This window comes from Stenella coeruleoalba (genome assembly GCF_951394435.1).
Source record: "Stenella coeruleoalba genome assembly, contig: scaffold_58, whole genome shotgun sequence".
Lineage (NCBI taxonomy): Eukaryota > Metazoa > Chordata > Mammalia > Artiodactyla > Delphinidae > Stenella > Stenella coeruleoalba.
The window spans coordinates 12,206-33,776 of record NW_027645882.1 but is presented as its reverse complement, the minus strand read 5'-3'; the positions used below and the strand labels follow the sequence as shown (position 1 = coordinate 33,776).

Sequence of the window (21,571 nt, the reverse complement as noted above, 5' to 3'; positions counted from 1 at the left end):
GTAAACGAGGTTCTTGTAAACAGAGGCGTCCCAAACTTTGGGGTGGCTGTGTCTTTTTGATTTTAATTTCCCTAAGCTATAGGACCATAAGTGGCAGTGCCCTAGGCTCTGTTGCTTTGTTTTTTAGATGTTTCAGGAAACACCATACACTTCTCCCGAGTGGTTGTTGGCAATTTACATCCCGCCCATCAGCATAACAAGGCTCCCAGTTCTCCATGGCCTGTCCTGCCTTTCTGGATTTTACACTTTTTTCAGAGGGCCCTTTTGACCGGGGGGAAGTGAGACTTCATTGTAGTGCAGATTTCCTTTGCAAGCTTGCTTGGTTGGCCAAAAAGGGCGTATGCGTTTTTTCCTGAATATATTCAGGAAAAAACGCATACGCCCTGTTCGGCCAAGTGCATCATTGTGGACGTTCTGCCTCTTTTCCTATGCTTTCAATGCAATTCCAGTCTACCTCCTGAAATCGGTTTCCTGCAATTCTGCCCCGCTTTCAAGTCCTCTTGGCAGCCTTACTTCAGTCTATTTTTGGACGATAGCTGTCATTTATAACTCTGCAGGTTTGTGAATTACAGTGCCCCTGAGCTCCTTTCTTCAACTCGCTTTCTTGTGAGCTGGCCGCAACACCGCAGGATGGCTTCAGGCCCTAATCTGGTTCTGGAACGGCACGCAGAGCCTTTGGTTAATTCCTCTTCCTGGTGGGAAATGAGAGTTAAATTTGCCCGTCCAGACACCTCCAGCTAGTCTCTCATTGGTTCTCGCTATTCCTGTTCATCTTCCGCAGAAATTGCAAACTGGGCCAAACAGGAGGTTAAAGACACTGACTCTCCAAGTCGGGAGAGTGTTAGTAAAGCGTCTGGAATGTTGCACCCGAGTACCAGGGTACGAAAACTGAGACATATTTGAACACGTCTCCCGATCACATGGTTGATCATACTCTGGGTTCCACATGCATGTTTTAGCTGAAGGAAGAATACCTAAAACCTGGGTAGTTGAAACCCGTGGAATGGGTACCATGCAATATGACTTCAAAGGGTCTTCATTTGCTCACCGAACCTCTCCAATCCTATCACTGCTGCGTTTATGTCCCTGTACACATGCTTGATTCTCTTTCGGAGACATAGCAATCCATAGGTTTTAAGATACTTACTAGTCAGGTACATTCTTAGGCGTTTAATATGCGGTGTTGAGTCCATTTCGTTGAGCAAGGAGTAGCTCTTGTCTATTCCATATTTGGCTTAAGGAACTTTATCTGTGCTCATTTCAATCTCTGGTTTTATGCAGCACCCCAACTCACCTTTCCCCTTAAGCAAGCATAAGTCGGTTTTCGAAATTTGAGACCCTGTTCTGTTCTGTAATTCAGTTCCTGTGTAGCCAAGTTTACATTCCGTGTATTACTGATATCTTATGATGTTTCTTTTTATGTGTGACTTATTTCAGTTAGAATCATCATACCTGAATCCACTCATTGTGCTGCTAAGGGCCTGATGACACAGATTTCATTGCTGAGTGATATTGCTTTGTAAGTAAATACCACAACTTCTTTATCCATTTTTCACATTCTGCGATGTTGAACTTGTACTGTAAACGAGGTTCTTGTAAACAGAGGCGTCCCAAACTTTGGGGTGGCTGTGTCTTTTTGATTTTAATTTCCCTAAGCTATAGGACCATAAGTGGAAGTGCCCTAGGCTCTGTTGCTTTGTTTTTTAGATGTTTCAGGAAACACCATACACTTCTCCCAAGTGGTTGTTGGCAATTTACATCCCGCCCATCAGCATAACAAGGCTCCCAGTTCTCCATGGCCTGTCCTGCCTTTCTGGATTTTACACTTTTTTCAGATGGCCCTTTTGACCGGGGGTGGGGGGGAAGTGAGAATTAATTGTAGTGCAGATTTCCTTTGCAAGCTTGCTTGGTTGGCCAAAAAGGGCGTATGCGTTTTTTCCTGAATATATTCAGGAAAAAACGCATACGCCCTTTTTGGCCAAGTGCATCATTGTGGACGTTCTGCCTCTTTTCCTATGCTTTCAATGCAATTCCAGTCTACCTCCTGAAATCGGTTTCCTGCAATTCTGCCCCGCTTTCAAGTCCTCTTGGCAGCCTTACTTCAGTCTATTTTTGGACGATAGCTGTCATTTATAACTCTGCAGGTTTGTGAATTACAGTGCCCCTGAGCTCCTTTCTTCAACTCGCTTTCTTGTGAGCTGGCCGCAACACCGCAGGATGGCTTCAGGCCCTAATCTGGTTCTGGCACGGCATGCTGAGCCTTTGGTTAATTCCTCTTCCTGGTGGGAAATGAGAGTTAAATTTGCCCGTCCAGACACCTCCAGCTAGCCTCTCATTGGTTCTCGCTATTCCTGTTCATCTTCCGCAGAAATTGCAAACTGGCCCAAACAGGAGTTTAAAGACACTGACTCTCCAAGTCGGGAGAGTGTTAGTAAAGCATCTGGAATGTTGCACCCGAGTACCAGGGTACGAAAACTGAGACATATTTGAACACGTCTCCCGATCACATGGTTGATCATACTCTGGGTTCCACATGCATGTTTTAGCTGAAGGAAGAATACCTAAAACCTGGGTAGTTGAAACCCGTGGAATTCGTACCATGCAATATGACTTCAAAGGGTCTTCATTTGCTCACCGAACCTCTCCAAGCCTATCACTGCTGCGTTTATGCCCCTGTACACATGCTTGATTCTCTTTCGGAGACATAGCAATCCATAGGTTTTAAGATACTTACAAGTCAGGTACATTCTTAGGCGTTTAATATGCGGTGTTGAGTCCATTTCGTTGAGCAAGGAGTAGCTCTTTTCTATTCCATATTTGGCTTAAGGAACTTTATCTGTGCTCATTTCAATCTCTGGTTTTATGCAGCACCCCAACTCACCTTTACCCTTAAGCAAGCATAAGTTGGTTTTCTAAATTTGAGACCCTGTCCTGTTCTGTAATTCAGTTCCTGTGTAGCCAAGTTTACATTCCGTGTATTACTGATATCTTATGATGTTTCTTTTTCTGTGTGACTTATTTCAGTGAGAATCATCATACCTGAATCCACTCATTGTGCTGCTAAGGGCCTGATGACACAGATTTCATTGCTGAGTGATATTGCTTTGTAAGTAAATACCACAACTTCTTTATCCATTTTTCACTTTCTGCGATGTTGAACTTGTACTGTAAACGAGGTTCTTGTAAACAGAGCCGTTCCAAACTTTGGGGTGGCTGTGTCTTTTTTATTTTAATTTCCCTAAGCTATAGGACCATAAGTGGAAGTGCCCTAGGTTCTGTTGCTTTGTTTTTTAGATGTTTCAGGAAACACCATACACTTCTCCCGAGTGGTTGTTGGCAATTTACATCCCGCCCATCAGCATAACAAGGCTCCCAGTTCTCCATGGCCTGTCCTGCCTTTCTGGATTTTACACTTTTATCAGATGGCCCTTTTGACCAGGGGGAAGTGAGACTTCATTGTAGTGCAGATTTCCTTTGCAAGCTTGCTTGGTTGGCCAAAAAGGGCGTATGCGTTTTTTCCTGAATATATTCAGGAAAAAACTCATACGCCCTTTTTAGCCAAGTGCATCATTGTGGACGTTCGGCCTCTTTTCCTATGCTTTCAATGCAATTCCAGTCTACCTCCTGAAATCGGTTTCCTGCAATTCTGCCCCGCTTTCAAGTCCTCTTGGCAGCCTTACTTCAGTCTATTTTTGGACGATAGCTGTCATTTATAACTCTGCAGGTTTGTGAATTACAGTGCCCCTGAGCTCCTTTCTTCAACTCGCTTTCTTGTGTGCTGGCCGCAACACCGCAGGATGGCTTCAGGCCCTAATCTGGTTCTGGCACGGCACGCTGAGCCTTTGGTTAATTCCTCTTCCTGGTGGGAAATGAGAGTTAAATTTGCCCGTCCAGACACCTCCAGCTAGTCTCTCATTGGTTCTCGCTATTCCTGTTCATCTTCCGCAGAAATTGCAAACTGGGGCAAACAGGAGGTTAAAGGCACTGACTCTCCAACTAGGGAGAGTGTTAGTAAAGCATCTGGAATGTTGCACCCGAGTACCAGGGTACGAAAACTGAGACATATTTGAACACGTCTCCCGATCACATGGTTGATCATACTCTAGGTTCCACATGCATGTTTTAGCTGAAGGAAGAATACCTTAAACCTGGGTAGTTGAAACCCGTGGAATGGGTACCATGCAATATGACTTCAAAGGGTCTTCATTTGCTCACTGAACCTCTCCAATCCTATCACTGCTGCGTTTATGCCCCTGTACAAATGCTTGATTCTCTTTCGGAGACATAGCAATCCATAGGTTTTAAGATACTTACAAGTCAGGTACATTCTTAGGCGTTTAATATGCGGTGTTGAGTCCATTTCGTTGAGCAAGGAGTAGCTCTTGTCTATTCCATATTTGGCTTAAGGAACTTTATCTGTGCTCATTTCAATCTCTGGTTTTATGCAGCACCCCAACTCACCTTTACCCTTAAGCAAGCATAAGTTGGTTTTCGAAATTTGAGACCCTGTTCTGTTCTGTAATTCAGTTCCTGTGTAGCCAAGTTTACATTCCGTGTATTACTGATATCTTATGATGTTTCTTTTTCTGTGTGACTTATTTCAGTTAGAATCATCATACCTGAATCCACTCATTGTGCTGCTAAGGGCCTGATGACACAGATTTCATTGCTGAGTGATATTGCTTTGTAAGTAAATACCACAACTTCTTTATCCATTTTTCACTTTCTGCGATGTTGAACTTGTACTGTAAACGAGGTTCTTGTAAACAGAGGCGTCCCAAACTTTGGGGTGGCTGTGTCTTTTTGATTTTAATTTCCCTAAGCTATAGGACCATAAGTGGAAGTGCCCTAGGCTCTGTTGCTTTATTTTTTAGATGTTTCAGGAAACACCATACACTTCTCCCAAGTGGTTGTTGGCAATTTACATCCCGCCCATCAGCATAACAAGGCTCCCAGTTCTCCATGGCCTGTCCTGCCTTTCTGGATTTTACACTTTTTTCAGATGGCCCTTTTGACCGGGGGTGGGGGGGAAGTGAGAATTCATTGTAGTGCAGATTTCCTTTGCAAGCTTGCTTGGTTGGCCAAAAAGGGCGTATGCGTTTTTTCCTGAATATATTCAGGAAAAAACGCATACGCCCTTTTTGGCCAAGTGCATCATTGTGGACGTTCTGCCTCTTTTCCTATGCTTTCAATGCAATTCCAGTCTACCTCCTGAAATCGGTTTCCTGCAATTCTGCCCCGCTTTCAAGTCCTCTTGGCAGCCTTACTTCAGTCTATTTTTGGACGATAGCTGTCATTTATAACTCTGCAGGTTTGTGAATTACAGTGCCCCTGAGCTCCTTTCTTCAACTCGCTTTCTTGTGAGCTGGCCGCAACACCGCAGGATGGCTTCAGGCCCTAATCTGGTTCTGGCACGGCACGCTGAGCCTTTGGTTAATTCCTCTTCCTGGTGGGAAATGAGAGTTAAATTTGCCCGTCCAGACACCTCCAGCTAGCCTCTCATTGGTTCTCGCTATTCCTGTTCATCTTCCGCAGAAATTGCAAACTGGGCCAAACAGGAGTTTAAAGACACTGACTCTCCAAGTCGGGAGAGTGTTAGTAAAGCATCTGGAATGTTGCACCCGAGTACCAGGGTACGAAAACTGAGACATATTTGAACACGTCTCCCGATCACATGGTTGATCATACTCTGGGTTCCACATGCATGTTTTAGCTGAAGGAAGAATACCTAAAACCTGGGTAGTTGAAACCCGTGGAATGGGTACCATGCAATATGACTTCAAAGGGTCTTCATTTGCTCACCGAACCTCTCCAATCCTATCACTGCTGCGTTTATGCCCCTGTACACATGCTTGATTCTCTTTCGGAGACATAGCAATCCATAGGTTTTAAGATACTTACAAGTCAGGTACATTCTTAGGCGTTTAATATGCGGTGTTGAGTCCATTTCGTTGAGCAAGGAGTAGCTCTTGTCTATTCCATATTTGGCTTAAGGAACTTTATCTGTGCTCATTTCAATCTCTGGTTTTATGCAGCACCCCAACTCACCTTTACCCTTAAGCAAGCATAAGTTGGTTTTCTAAATTTGAGACCCTGTCCTGTTCTGTAATTCAGTTCCTGTGTAGCCAAGTTTACATTCCGTGTATTACTGATATCTTATGATGTTTCTTTTTCTGTGTGACTTATTTCAGTGAGAATCATCATACCTGAATCCACTCATTGTGCTGCTAAGGGCCTGATGACACAGATTTCATTGCTGAGTGATATTGCTTTGTAAGTAAATACCACAACTTCTTTATCCATTTTTCACTTTCTGCGATGTTGAACTTGTACTGTAAACGAGGTTCTTGTAAACAGAGCCGTTCCAAACTTTGGGGTGGCTGTGTCTTTTTGATTTTAATTTCCCTAAGCTATAGGACCATAAGTGGAAGTGCCCTAGGTTCTGTTGCTTTGTTTTTTAGATGTTTCAGGAAACACCATACACTTCTCCCGAGTGGTTGTTGGCAATTTACATCCCGCCCATCAGCATAACAAGGCTCCCAGTTCTCCATGGCCTGTCCTGCCTTTCTGGATTTTACACTTTTTTCAGATGGCCCTTTTGACCAGGGGGAAGTGAGACTTCATTGTAGTGCAGATTTCCTTTGCAAGCTTGCTTGGTTGGCCAAAAAGGGCGTATGCGTTTTTTCCTGAATATATTCAGGAAAAAACGCATACGCCCTTTTTGGCCAAGTGCATCATTGTGGACGTTCTGCCTCTTTTCCTATGCTTTCAATGCAATTCCAGTCTACCTCCTGAAATCGGTTTCCTGCAATTCTGCCCCGCTTTCAAGTCCTCTTGGCAGCCTTACTTCAGTCTATTTTTGGACGATAGCTGTCATTTATAACTCTGCAGGTTTGTGAATTACAGTGCCCCTGAGCTCCTTTCTTCAACTCGCCTTCTTTTGAGCTGGCCGCAACACCGCAGGATGGCTTCAGGCCCTAATCTGGTTCTGGCATGGCACGCTGAGCCTTTGGTTAATTCCCCTTCCTGGTAGGAAATGAGAGTTAAATTTGCCCGTCCAGACACCTCCAGCTAGTCTCCATTGGTTCTCGCTATTCCTGTTCATCTTCCGCAGAAATTGCAAACTGGGCCAAACAGGAGGTTAAAGGGACTGACTCTCCAAGTCGGGAGAGTGTTAGTAAAGCGTCTGGAATGTTGCACCCGAGTACCAGGGTACGAAAACTGAGACATATTTGAACACGTCTCCCGATCACATGGTTGATCATACTCTAGGTTCCACATGCATGTTTTAGCTGAAGGAAGAATACCTTAAACCTTGGTAGTTGAAACCCGTGGAATGGTTACCATGCAATATGACTTCAAAGGGTCTTCATTTGCTCACCGAACCTCTCCAATCCTATCACTGCTGCGTTTATGCCCCTGTACACATGCTTGATTCTCTTTTGGAGACATAGCAATCCATAGGTTTTAAGATACTTACAAGTCAGGTACATTCTTAGGCGTTTAATATGCGGTGTTGAGTCCATTTCGTTGAGCAAGGAGTAGCTCTTGTCTATTCCATATTTGGCTTAAGGAACTTTATCTGTGCTCATTTCAATCTCTGGTTTTATGCAGCACCCCAACTCACCTTTCCCCTTAAGCAAGCATAAGTTGGTTTTCTAAATTTGAGACCCTGTTCTGTTCTGTAATTCAGTTCCTGTGTAGCCAAGTTTACATTCCGTGTATTACTGATATCTTATGATGTTTCTTTTTCTGTGTGACTTATTTCAGTTAGAATCATCATACCTGAATCCACTCATTGTGCTGCTAAGGGCCTGATGACACAGATTTCATTGCTGAGTGATACTGCATTGTAAGTAAATACCACAAGTTCTTTATCCATTTTTCACTTTCTGCGATGTTGAACTTGTACTGTAAACGAGGTTCTTGTAAACAGAGGCGTCCCAAACTTTGGGGTGGCTGTGTCTTTTTGATTTTAATTTCCCTAAGCTATAGGACCATAAGTGGAAGTGCCCTAGGTTCTGTTGCTTTGTTTTTTAGATGTTTCAGGAAACACCATACACTTCTCCCGAGTGGTTGTTGGCAATTTACATCCCGCCCATCAGCATAACAAGGCTCCCAGTTCTCCATGGCCTGTCCTGCCTTTCTGGATTTTACACTTTTTTCAGATGGCCCTTTTGACCGGGGGGAAGTGAGACTTCATTGTAGTGCACATTTCTTTGCAAGCTTGCTTGGTTGGCCAAAAAGGGCGTATGCGTTTTATCCTGAATATATTCAGGAAAAAACGCATACGCCCTTTTTGGCCAAGTGCATCATTGTGGACGTTCTGCCTCTTTTCCTATGCTTTCAATGCAATTCCAGTCTACCTCCTGAAATCGGTTTCCTGCAATTCTGCCCCGCTTTCAAGTCCTCTTGGCAGCCTTACTTCAGTCTATTTTTGGACGATAGCTGTCATTTATAACTCTGCAGGTTTGTGAATTACAGTGCCCCTGAGCTCCTTTCTTCAACTCGCTTTCTTGTGAGCTGGCCGCAACACCGCAGGATGGCTTCAGGCCCTAATCTGGTTCCGGCACGGCACGCTGAGCCTTTGGTTAATTCCTCTTCCTGGTGGGAAATGAGAGTTAAATTTGCCCGTCCAGACACCTCCAGCTAGTCTCTCATTGGTTCTCGCTATTCCTGTTCATCTTCCGCAGAAATTGCAAACTGGGGCAAACAGGAGGTTAAAGGCACTGACTCTCCAAGTAGGGAGAGTGTTAGTAAAGCGTCTGGAATGTTGCACCCGAGTACCAGGGTACGAAAACTGAGACATATTTGAACACGTCTCCCAATCACATGGTTGATCATACTCTAGGTTCCACATGCATGTTTTCGCTGAAGGAAGAATACCTTAAACCTGGGTAGTTGAAACCCGTGGAATGGGTACCATGCAATATGACTTCAAAGGGTCTTCATTTGCTCACCGAACCTCTCCAATCCTATCACTGCTGCGTTTTTGCCCCTGTACAAATGCTTGATTCTCTTTCGGACACATAGCAATCCATAGGTTTTAAGATACTTACAAGTCAGGTACATTCTTAGGCGTTTAATATGCGGTGTTGAGTCCATTTCGTTGAGCAAGGAGTAGCTCTTGTCTATTCCATATTTGGCTTAAGGAACTTTATCTGTGCTCATTTCAATCTCTGGTTTTATGCAGCACCCCAACTCACCTTTACCCTTAAGCAAGCATAAGTTGGTTTTCTAAATTTGAGACCCTGTTCTGTTCTGTAATTCAGTTCCTGTGTAGCCAAGTTTACATTCCGTGTATTACTGATATCTTATGATGTTTCTTTTTCTGTGTGACTTATTTCAGTTAGAATCATCATACCTGAATCCACTCATTGTGCTGCTAAGGGCCTGATGACACAGATTTCATTGCTGAGTGATACTGCATTGTAAGTAAATACCACAAGTTCTTTATCCATTTTTCACTTTCTGCGATGTTGAACTTGTACTGTAAACGAGGTTCTTGTAAACAGAGGCGTCCCAAACTTTGGGGTGGCTGTGTCTTTTTGATTTTAATTTCCCTAAGCTATAGGACCATAAGTGGAAGTGCCCTAGGTTCTGTTGCTTTGTTTTTTAGATGTTTCAGGAAACACCATACACTTCTCCCGAGTGGTTGTTGGCAATTTACATCCCGCCCATCAGAATAACAAGGCTCCCAGTTCTCCATGGCCTGTTGCCTTTCTGGATTTTACACTTTTTTCAGATGGCCCTTTTGACCAGGGGGAAGTGAGACTTCATTGTAGTGCAGATTTCCTTTGCAAGCTTGCTTGGTTGGCCAAAAAGGGCGTATGCGTTTTTTCCTGAATATATTCAGGAAAAAACGCATACGCCCTTTTTGGCCAAGTGCATCATTGTGGACGTTCTGCCTCTTTTCCTATGCTTTCAATGCAATTCCAGTCTACCTCCTGAAATCGGTTTCCTGCAATTCTGCCCCGCTTTCAAGTCCTCTTGGCAGCCTTACTTCAGTCTATTTTTGGACGATAGCTGTCATTTATAACTCTGCAGGTTTGTGAATTACAGTGCCCCTGAGCTCCTTTCTTCAACTTGCTTTCTTGTGACCTGGCCGCAACACCGCAGGATGGCTTCAGGCCCTAATCTGGTTCTGGCATGGCACGCTGAGCCTTTGGTTAATTCCTCTTCCTGGTAGGAAATGAGAGTTAAATTTGCCCGTCCAGACACCTCCAGGTAGTCTCCATTGGTTCTCGCTATTCCTGTTCATCTTCCGCAGAAATTGCAAACTGGACCAAACAGGAGGTTAAAGGGACTGACTCTCCAAGTCGGGAGAGTGTTAGTAAAGCGTCTGGAATGTTGCACCCGAGTACCAGGGTACGAAAACTGAGACATATTTGAACACGTCTCCCGATCACATGGTTGATCATACTCTAGGTTCCACATGCATGTTTTAGCTGAAGGAAGAATACCTTAAACCTGGGTAGTTGAAACCCGTGGAATGGGTACCATGCAATATGACTTCAAAGGGTCTTCATTTGCTCACCGAACCTCTCCAATCCTATCACTGCTGCGTTTATGCCCCTGTACACATGCTTGATTCTCTTTTGGAGACATAGCAATCCATAGGTTTTAAGATACTTACTAGTCAGGTACATTCTTAGGCATTTAATATGCGGTGTTGAGTCCATTTCGTTGAGCAAGGAGTAGCTCTTGTCTATTCCATATTTGGCTTAAGGAACTTTATCTGTGCTCATTTCAATCTCTGGTTTTATGCAGCACCCCAACTCACCTTTCCCCTTAAGCAAGCATAAGTTGGTTTTCTAAATTTGAGACCCTGTTCTGTTCTGTAATTCAGTTCCTGTGTAGCCAAGTTTACATTCCGTGTATTACTGATATCTTATGATGTTTCTTTTTCTGTGTGACTTATTTCAGTTAGAATCATCATACCTGAATCCACTCATTGTGATGCTAAGGGCCTGATGACACAGATTTCATTGCTGAGTGATACTGCATTGTAAGTAAATACCACAAGTTCTTTATCCATTTTTCACTTTCTGCGATGTTGAACTTGTACTGTAAACGAGGTTCTTGTAAACAGAGGCGTCCCAAACTTTGGGGTGGCTGTGTCTTTTTGATTTTAATTTCCCTAAGCTATAGGACCATAAGTGGAAGTGCCCTAGGTTCTGTTGCTTTGTTTTTTAGATGTTTCAGGAAACACCATACACTTCTCCCCAGTGGTTGTTGGCAATTTACATCCCGCCCATCAGCATAACAAGGCTCCCAGTTCTCCATGGCCTGTCCTGCCTTTCTGGATTTTACACTTTTTTCAGATGGCCCTTTTGACCGGGGGGAAGTGAGACTTCTTTGTAGTGCAGATTTCCTTTTCAAGCTTGCTTGGTTGGCCAAAAAGGGCGTATGCGTTTTTTCTTGAATATATTCAGGAAAAAACGCATACGCCCTTTTTGGCCAAGTGCATCATTGTGGACGTTCTGCCTCTTTTCCTATGCTTTCAATGCAATTCCAGTCTACCTCCTGAAATCGGTTTCCTGCAATTCTGCCCCGCTTTCAAGTCCTCTTGGCAGCCTTACTTCAGTCTATTTTTGGACGATAGCTGTCATTTATGACTCTGCAGGTTTGTGAATTACAGTGCCCCTGAGCTCCTTTCTTCAACTCGGTTTCTTTTGAGCTGGCAGCAACACCGCAGGATGGCTTCAGGCCCTAATCTGGTTCCGGCATGGCACACTGAGCCTTTGGTTATTTCCTCTTCCTGGTGGGAAATGAGAGTTAAATTTGCCCGTCCAGACACCTCCAGCTAGCCTCTCATTGGTTCTCGCTATTCCTGTTCATCTTCCGCAGAAATTGCAAACTGAGCCAAACAGGAGGTTAAAGGCGCTGACTCTCCAAGTGGGGAGAGTGTTAATAAAGCGTCTGGAATGTTGCACCCGAGTACCAGGGGAGGAAAACTGAGACATATTTGAACACATCTCCCGTTCACATGGTTGATCATACTTGGGTTCCACATGCATGTTTTAGCTGAAGGAAGAATACCTTAAACCTGGAGAGTTGAGACCCGTGGAATGGGTCCCATGCAATATGACTTCAAAGGGTCTTCATTTGCTCACCGAACCTCTCCAATCCTATCACTGCTGCGTTTATGCCCCTGTACACACGCTTGATTCTCTTTTGGAGACATAGCAATCCATAGGTTTTAAGATACTTACTAGTCAGGTACATTCTTAGGCGTTTAATATGGGGTGTTGTGTCCATTTCGTTGAGCAAGGAGTAGCTCTTGTCTATTCCATATTTGGCTTAAGGAACTTTATCTGTGCTCATTTCAATCTCTGGTTTTATGCAGCACCCCAACTCACCTTTCCCCTTAAGCAAGCATAAGTTCCTTTTCTAAATTTGAGACCCTGTTCTGTTTTGGAATTCAGTTACTGTGTAGCCAAGTTTACATTCCGTGTATTAGTGATATCTTATGATGTTTCTTTTTCTGTGTGACTTATTTCAGTTAGAATCATCGTACCTGAATCCACTCATTATGCTGCTACGGGCCTGATGACATAGATTTCATTGCTGAGTGATACTGCATTGTACGTAAGTACCACAAGTTCTTTATCCATTTTTCACTTTCTGTGATATTGAACTTGTACGGTAAACGAGGTTCTTGTAAACAGAGGCGTCCCAAACTTTGGGGTGGCTGTGTCTTTTTGATTTTAATTTCCCTAAGCTATAGGACCATAAGTGGAAGTGCCCTAGGCTCTGTTGCTTTGTTTTTTAGATGTTTCAGGAAACATCATACACTTCTCCCGAGTGTCTGTTGGCAATTTACATCCCGCCCATGAGCATAACAAGGCTCCCAGTTCTCCATGGCCTGTCCTGCCTTTCTGGATTTTACACTTTTTTCAGATGGCCCTTTTGACCGGGGGGAAGTGAGACTTCATTGTAGTGCAGATTTCCTTTGCAAGCTTGCTTGGTTGGCCAAAAAGGGCGTATGCGTTTTTTCCTGAATATATTCAGGAAGAAAAGCATACGCCCTTTTTGGCCAAGTGCATCATTGTGGACGTTCTGCCTCTTTTCCTATGCTTTCAATGCAATTCCAGTCTACCTCCTGAAATCAGTTTCCTGCAATTCTGCCCCGCTTTCAAGTCCTCTTGGCAGCCTTACTTCAGTCTATTTTTGGACGATAGCTGTCATTTATAACTCTGCAGGTTTGTGAATTACAGTGCCCCTGAGCTCCTTTCTTCAACTCGCTTTCTTGTGAGCTGGCCGCAACACCGCAGGATGGCTTCAGGCCCTAATCTGCTACCGGCACGGCACGCTGAGCCTTTGGTTATTTCCTCTTCCTGGTGGGAAATGAGAGTTAAATTTGCCCGTCCAGACACCTCCAGCTAGTCTCTCATTGGTTCTCCCTATTACTGTTCATCTTGCGCAGAAATTGCAAACTGGGCCAAACAGGAGGTTAAAGGCGCTGACTCTCCAAGTCGGGAGAGTGTTAGTAAAGCGTCTGGAATGTTGCACCCGAGTACCAGGGTATGAAAACTGAGACATATTTGAACACGTCTCCTGATCACATGGTTGATCATACTCTAGGTTCTACATGCATGTTTTAGCTGAAGGAAGAATACCTTAAAACTGGGTAGTTGAAACCCATGGAATGGGTATCATGCAATATGACTTCAAAGGGTCTTCATTTGCTCACCGAACCTCTCCAATCCTATCACTGCTGCGTTTATGTCCCTGTACACATGCTTGATTCTCTTTCGGAGACATAGCAATCCATAGGTTTTAAGATACTTACTAGTCAGGTACATTCTTAGGCGTTTAATATGCGGTGTTGAGTCCATTTCGTTGAGCAAGGAGTAGCTCTTGTCTATTCCATATTTGGCTTAAGGAACTTTATCTGTGCTCATTTCAATCTCTGGTTTTATGCAGCACCCCAACTCACCTTTCCCCTTAAGCAAGAATAAGTTGGTTTTCTAAATTTGAGACCCTGTTCTGTTCTGTAATGCAGTTCCTGTGTAGCCAAGTTTACATTCCGTGTATTACTGATATCTTATGATGTTTCTTTTTCTGTGTGACTTATTTCAGTTAGAATCATCATACCTGAATCCACTCATTGTGCTGCTAAGGGCCTGATGACACAGATTTCATTGCTGAGTGATATTGCTTTGTAAGTAAATACCACAACTTCTTTATCCATTTTTCACTTTCTGCGATGTTGAACTTGTACTGTAAACGAGGTTCTTGTAAACAGAGGCGTCCCAAACTTTGGGGTGGCTGTGTCTTTTTGATTTTAATTTCCCTAAGCTATAGGACCATAAGTGGAAGTGCCCTAGGTTCTGTTGCTTTGTTTTTTAGATGTTTCAGGAAACACCATACACTTCTCCCCAGTGGTTGTTGGCAATTTACATCCCGCCCATCAGCATAACAAGGCTCCCAGTTCTCCATGACCTGTCCTGCCTTTCTGGATTTTACACTTTTTTCAGATGGCCCTTTTGACCGGGGGGAAGTGAGACTTCATTGTAGTGCAGATTTCCTTTGCAAGCTTGCTTGGTTGGCCAAAAAGGACGTATGCGTTTTTTCCTGAATATATTCAGGAAAAAACGCATACGCCCTTTTTGGCCAAGTGCATCATTGTGGACGTTCTGCCTCTTTTCCTATGCTTTCAATGCAATTCCAGTCTACCTCCTGAAATCGGTTTCCTGCAATTCTGCCCCGCTTTCAAGTCCTCTTGGCAGCCTTACTTCAGTCTATTTTTGGACGATAGCTGTCATTTATAACTCTGCAGGTTTGTGAATTACAGTGCCCCTGAGCTCCTTTCTTCAACTCGCTTTCTTGTGACCTGGCCGCAACACCGCAGGATGGCTTCAGGCCCTAATTTGGTTCCGGCATGGCACGCTGAGCTTTTGGTTATTTCCTCTTCCTGGTGGGAAATGAGAGTTAAATTTGCCCGTCCAGACACCTCCAGCTAGTCTCTCATTGGTTCTCGCTATTCCTGTTCATCTTCCGCAGAAATTGCAAACTGGGCCAAACAGGAGGTTAAAGGCGCTGACTCTCCAAGTGGGGAGAGTGTTAGTAAAGGGTCTGGAATGTTGCACCCGAGTACCAGGGGAGGAAAACTGAGACATATTTGAACACGTCTCCCGTTCACATGGTTGATCATACTTGGGTTCCACATGCATGTTTTAGCTGAAGGAAGAATACCTTAAACCTGGAGAGTTGAGACCCGTGTAAAGGGTACCATGCAATATGACTTCAAAGGGTCTTCATTTGCTCACCGAACCTCTCCAATCCTATCACTGCTGTGTTTATGCCCCTGTACACATGCTTGATTGTCTTTTGGAGACATAGCAATCCATAGGTTTTAAGATACTTACTAGTCAGGTACATTCTTAGGCGTTTAATATGCGGTGTTGAGTCCATTTCGTTGAGCAAGGAGTAGCTCTTGTCTATTCCATATTTGGCTTAAGGAACTTTATCTGTGCTCATTTCAATCTCTGGTTTTATGCAGCACCCCAACTCACCTTTCCCCTTAAGCAAGCATAAGTTGGTTTTCTAAATTTGAGAACCTGTTCTGTTTTGGAATTCAATTCCTGTGTAGCCACGTTTACATTCCGTGTATTAGTGATATCTTATGATGTTTCTTTTTCTGTGTGACTTATTTCAGTTAGAATCATCGGACCAGAATCTACTCATTATGCTGCTACGGGCCTGATGACATAGATTTCATTGCTGAGTGATACTGCATTGTACGTAAGTACCACAAGTTCTTTATCCATTTTTCACTTTCTGCGATGTTGAACTTGTACTGTAAATGAGGTTCTTGTAAACAGAGGCGTCCCAAACTTTGGGGTGGCTGTGTCTTTTTGATTTTAATTTCCCTAAGCTATAGGACCATAAGTGGAAGTGCCCTAGGCTCTGTTGCTTTGTTTTTTAGATGTTTCAGGAAACACCATACACTTCTCCCGAGTGTCTGTTGGCAATTTACATCCCGCCCATCAGCATAACAAGGCTCCCAGTTCTCCATGGCCTGTTGCCTTTCTGGATTTTACACTTTTTTCAGATGGCCCTTTTGACCGGGGGGAAGTGAGACTTCATTGTAGTGCAGATTTCCTTTGCAAGCTTGCTTGGTTGGCCAAAAAGGGCGTATGCGTTTTTTCCTGAATATATTCAGGAAAAAACGCATACGCCCTTTTTGGCCAAGTGCATCATTGTGGACGTTCTGCCTCTTTTCCTATGCTTTCAATGCAATTCCAGTCTACCTCCTGAAATCGGTTTCCTGCAATTCTGCCCTGCTTTCAAGTCCTCTTGGCAGCCTTACTTCAGTCTATTTTTGGACGATAGCTGTCATTTATAACTCTGCAGGTTTGTGAATTACAGTGCCCCTGAGCTCCTTTCTTCAACTCGCTTTCTTGTGAGCTGGCCGCAACACCGCAGGATGGCTTCAGGCCCTAATCTGGTTCCGGCACGGCACGCTGAGCCTTTGGTTAATTCCTCTTCCTGGTGGGAAATGAGAGTTAAATTTGCCCGTCCAGACACCTCCAGCTAGTCTCTCATTGGTTCTCGCTATTCCTGTTCATCTTCCGCAGAAATTGCAAACTGGGCCAAACAGGAGGTTAAAGACACTGACTCTCCAAGTCGGGAGAGTGTTAGTAAAGCGTCTGGAATGTTGCACCCGAGTACCAGGGTACGAAAACTGAGACATATTTGAACACGTCTCCCGATCACATGGTTGATCATACTCTGGGTTCCACATGCATGTTTTAGCTGAAGGAAGAATACCTAAAACCTGGGTATTTGAAACCCGTGGAATGGGTACCATGCAATATGACTTCAAAGGGTCTTCATTTGCTCACCGAACCTCTCCAATCCTATCACTGCTGCGTTTATGCCCCTGTACACATGCTTGATTCTCTTTCAGAGACATAGCAATCCATAGGTTTTAAGATACTTACTAGTCAGGTACATTCTTAGGCGTTTAATATGCGGTGTTGAGTCCATTTCGTTGAGCAAGGAGTAGCTCTTGTCTATTCCATATTTGGCTTAAGGAACTTTATCTGTGCTCATTTCAATCTCTGGTTTTATGCAGCACCCCAACTCACCTTTCCCCTTAAGCAAGCATAAGTTGGTTTTCTAAATTTGAGACCCTGTCCTGTTCTGTAATTCAGTTCCTGTGTAGCCAAGTTTACATTCCGTGTATTACTGATATCTTATGATGTTTCTTTTTCTGTGTGACTTATTTCAGTTAGAATCATCATACCTGAATCCACTCATTGTGCTGCTAAGGGCCTGATGACACAGATTTCATTGCTGAGTGATATTGCTTTGTAACTAAATACCACAACTTCTTTATCCATTTTTCACTTTCTGCGATGTTGAACTTGTACTGTAAACGAGGTTCTTGTAAACAGAGCCATTCCAAACTTTGGGGTGGCTGTGTCTTTTTGATTTTAATTTCCCTAAGCTATAGGACCATAAGTGGAAGTGCCCTAGGTTCTGTTGCTTTGTTTTTTAGATGTTTCAGGAAACACCATACACTTCTCCCGAGTGGTTGTTGGCAATTTACATCCCGCCCATCAGCATAACAAGGCTCCCAGTTCTCCATGGCCTGTCCTGCCTTTCTGGATTTTACACTTTTTTCAGATGGCCCTTTTGACCGGGGGGAAGTGAGACTTCATTGTAGTGCAGATTTCCTTTGCAAGCTTGCTTGGTTGGCCAAAAAGGGCGTATGCGTTTTTTCCTGAATATATTCAGGAAAAAACGCATACACCCTTTTTGGCCAAGTGCATCATTGTGGACGTTCTGCCTCTTTTCCTATGCTTTCAATGCAATTCCAGTCTACCTCCTGAAATCGGTTTCCTGCAATTCTGCCCCGCTTTCAAGTCCTCTTGGCAGCCTTACTTCAGTCTATTTTTGGACGATAGCTGTCATTTATAACTCTGCAGGTTTGTGAATTACAGTGCCCCTGAGCTCCTTTCTTCAACTCGCTTTCTTGTGAGCTGGCCGCAACACCGCAGGATGGCTTCAGGCCCTAATCTGGTTCCGGCATGGCACGCTGAGCCTTTGGTTAATTCCTCTTCCTGGTGGGAAATGAGAGTTAAATTTGCCCGTCCAGACACCTCCAGCTAGTCTCTCATTGGTTCTCGCTATTCCTGTTCATCTTCCGCAGAAATTGCAAACTGGGCCAAACAGGAGGTTAAAGACACTGACTCTCCAAGTCGGGAGAGTGTTAGTAAAGCGTCTGGATTGTTGCACCCGAGTACCAGGGGAGGAAAACTGAGACATATTTGAACACGTCTCCCGATCACATGGTTGATCATACTCTGGGTTCCACATGCATGTTTTAGCTGAAGGAAGAATACCTAAAACCTGGGTAGTTGAAACCCGTGGAATGGGTACCATGCAATATGACTTCAAAGGGTCTTCATTTGCTCACCGAACCTCTCCAATCCTATCACTGCTGCGTTTATGCCCCTGTACACATGCTTGATTCTCTTTCGGAGACATAGCAATCCATAGGTTTTAAGATACTTACTAGTCAGGTACATTCTTAGGCGTTTAATATGCGGTGTTGAGTCCATTTCGTTGAGCAAGGAGTAGCTCTTGTCTATTCCATATTTGGCTTAAGGAACTTTATCTGTGCTCATTTCAATCTCTGGTTTTATGCAGCAACCCAACTCACCTTTCCCCTTAAGCAAGCATAAGTTGGTTTTTTAAATTTGAGAACCTGTTCTGTTTTGGAATTCAGTTCCTGTGTAGCCAAGTTTACATTCCGTGTATTAGTGATATCTTATGATGTTTCTTTTTCTGTGTGACTTATTTCAGTTAGAATCATCGTACCTGAATCTACTCATTATGCTGCTACGGGCCTGATGACATAGATTTCATTGCTGAGTGATACTGCATTGTACGTAAGTACCACAAGTTCTTTATCCATTTTTCACTTTCTGCGATGTTGAACTTGTACTGTAAACGAGGTTCTTGTAAACAGAGGCGTCCCAAACTTTGGGGTGGCTGTGTCTTTTTGATTTTAATTTCCCTAAGCTATAGGACCATAAGTGGAAGTGCCCTAGGCTCTGTTGCTTAGTTTTTTAGATGTTTCAGGAAACACCATACACTTCTCCCGAGTGTCTGTTGGCAATTTACATCCCGCCCATCAGCATAACAAGGCTCCCAGTTCTCCATGGCCTGTTGCCTTTCTGGATTTTACACTTTTTTCAGATGGCCCTTTTGACCTGGGGGAAGTGAGACTTCATTGTAGTGCAGATTTCCTTTGCAAGCTTGCTTGGTTGGCCAAAAAGGGCGTATGCGTTTTTTCCTGAATATATTCAGGAAAAAACGCATACGCCCTTTTTGGCCAAGTGCATCATTGTGGACGTTCTGCCTCTTTTCCTATGCTTTCAATGCAATTCCAGTCTACCTCCTGAAATCGGTTTCCTGCAATTCTGCCCCGCTTTCAAGTCCTCTTGGCAGCCTTACTTCAGTATATTTTTGGACGATAGCTGTCATTTATAACTCTGCAGGTTTGTGAATTACAGTGCCCCTGAGCTCCTTTCTTCAACTCGCTTTCTTTTGAGCTGGCCGCAACACCGCAGGATGGCTTCAGGCCCTAATCTGTTTCCGGCACGGCACACTGAGCCTTTGGTTATTTCCTCTTCCTGGTGGGAAATGAGAGTTAAATTTGCCCGTCCAGAAACCTCCAGCTAGCCTCTCATTGGTTCTCGCTATTCCTGTTCATCTTCCGCAGAAATTGCAAACTGAGCCAAACAGGAGGTTAAAGGCGCTGACTCTCCAAGTGGGGAGAGTGTTAGTAAAGCGTCTGGAATGTTGCACCTGAGTACCAGGGGAGGAAAACTGAGACATATTTGAACACGTCTCCCGTTCACATGGTTGATCATACTTGGGTTCCACATGCATGTTTTAGCTGAAGGAAGAATACCTTAAACCTGGAGAGTTGAGACCCGTGTAATGGGTACCATGCAATATGACTTCAAAGGGTCTTCATTTGCTCACCGAACCTCTCCAATCCTATCACTGCTGCGTTTATGCCCCTGTACACACACTTGATTCTCTTTTGGAGACATAGCAATCCATAGGTTTTACGATACTTACTAGTCAGGTACATTCTTAGGCGTTTAATATGCGGTGTTGAGTCCATTTCATGAGCAAGGAGTAGCTCTTGTCTATTCCATATTTGACTTAAGGAACTTTATCTGTGCTCATTTCAATCTCTGGTTTTATGCAGCACCCCAACTCACCTTTACCCTTAAGCAAGCATAAGTTGGTTTTCTAAATTTGAGACCCTCTACTGTTTTGGAATGCAGTTCCTGTGTAGCCAAGTTTACATTCCGTGTATTAGTGATATCTTATGATGTTTCTTTTTCTGTGTGACTTATTTCAGTTAGAATCATCGTACCTGAATCCACTCATTATGCTGCTACGGGCCTGATGACATAGATTTCATTGCTGAGTGATACTGCGTTGTAAGTAAATACCACAAGTTCTTTATCCATTTTTCACTTTCTGCGATGTTGAACTTGTACTGTAAACGAGGTTCTTGTAAACAGAGGCGTCCCAAACTTTGGGGTCGCTGTGTCTTTTTGATTTTAATTTCCCTAAGCTATAGGACCATAAGTGGAAGTGCCCTAGGCTCTGTTGCTTTGTTTTTTAGATATTTCAGGAAACACCATACACTTCTCCCGAGTGGTTGTTGGCAATTTACATCCCGCCCATCAGCATAACAAGGCTCCCAGTTCTCCATGGCCTGTCCTGCCTTTCTGGATTTTACACTTTTTTCAGATGGCCCTTTTGACCGGGGGGAAGTGAGACTTCATTGTAGTGCACATTTCCTTTGCAAGCTTGCTTGGTTGGCCAAAAAGGGCGTATGCGTTTTTTCCTGAATATATTCAGGAAAAAACGCATACGCCCTTTTTGGCCAAGTGCATCATTGTGGACGTTCTGCCTCTTTTCCTATGCTTTCAATGCAATTCCAGTCTACCTCCTGAAATCGGTTTCCTGCAATTCTGCCCCGCTTTCAAGTCCTCTTGGCAGCCTTACTTCAGTCTATTTTTGGACGATAGCTGTCATTTATAACTCTGCAGTTTTGTGAATTACAGTGCCCCTGAGCTCCTTTCTTCAACTCGCTTTTTTGTGAGCTGGCCGCAACACCGCAGGATGGCTTCAGGCCCTAATCTGGTTCCGGCACGGCATGCTGAGCCTTTGGTTATTTCCTCATCCTGGTGGGAAATGAGAGTTAAATTTGCCCGTCCAGACACCTCCAGCTAGTCTCTCATTGGTTCTCGCTATTCCTGTTCATCTTCCGCAGAAATTGCAAACTGGGCCAAACAGGAGGTTAAAGGCGCTGACTCTCCAAGTGGGGAGAGTGTTAGTAAAGCGTCTGGAATGTTGCACCCGAGTACCAGGGGAGAAAAACTGAGACATATTTGAACACGTCTCCCGTTCACACGGTTGATCATACTCTGGGTTCCACCTGCATGTTTTAGCTGAAGGAAGAATACTTTAAACCTGCAGAGTTGAAACCCGTGGAATGGGTCCCATGCAATATGACTTCAAA

The 21,571-nt window shown here is 43.9% G+C and overlaps 1 long non-coding RNA gene across 2 annotated transcripts in view; it reads left to right on the top strand.

The window, feature by feature from the left end:
- Positions 1-20,478, top strand: part of LOC307181492 — a 2,017,432-nt gene extending 1,996,954 nt beyond the window's left edge. For both annotated transcript variants that reach the window (XR_013826904.1, XR_013826905.1), the window contains one exon: positions 20,403-20,478. This is a non-coding gene — a long non-coding RNA (uncharacterized lncRNA). The remainder of the gene's footprint in view (positions 1-20,402) is intronic.
- The last annotated feature ends 1,093 nt before the right edge of the window (positions 20,479-21,571 follow it).